Raw genomic sequence first — 717 nt, forward strand, 5'->3', positions numbered from 1 at the left:
AAAGTTTGACGCAAAAATATCTATAGAAGTAAATTATCATACATTCAAGTGGCTAAATAAAAATTATCGATAAACTTAAAAATTTTACATATTCATCTTAAGTATGTTTTCGTCTCAATTATGTAATGTTATTTCATAGATAACATTTTCTAAAAATAATATATTAAAGGTTTAAAACAAATCATAAATATTTATAAAATTATATTTAAAAAGGTGCATGAATTAATTCGGGATGTACTACTTCTTTACCTTTAATCATAAATTTCGAATTTAAGCTTGAAAGAGAATCATATTGAAAGTATCCTCCTAAATAAGCGGCTCAACCTAAATTTAATTGGGGCTTCAATTCAGACTCAAATAATTTTTGAGGTAATTTTCAGGAATTCATGATTTTGTCGTGTTTTTGTAGTGTTTATGACGATTTTGATATTATAATTGGTTTATTAATAGGATGGGGTTTAGTTAGTAATGACTGGGTAGTGGGTTAGTTTATAAATTATATTAATAAATTAAATTATAGCCAATATTTGAACACCAAGTATTTTAAAAAATATTTAAACAATTTAATTTTAAAACAATTAAATACGTGGTCCATTTTTTAACCCCAAGGTCGATGACAAGGTTATTTTGGAGTCAATAAGTGGATGAAGGGTAATTTTGTACTATTTCCAATACTTCAAGGGTATTTTAGGCCTTTTATATATATATATATATATA

This window comes from Solanum pennellii, chromosome 3 (genome assembly GCF_001406875.1).
Source record: "Solanum pennellii chromosome 3, SPENNV200".
In the NCBI taxonomy this organism is placed as follows: domain Eukaryota; kingdom Viridiplantae; phylum Streptophyta; class Magnoliopsida; order Solanales; family Solanaceae; genus Solanum; species Solanum pennellii.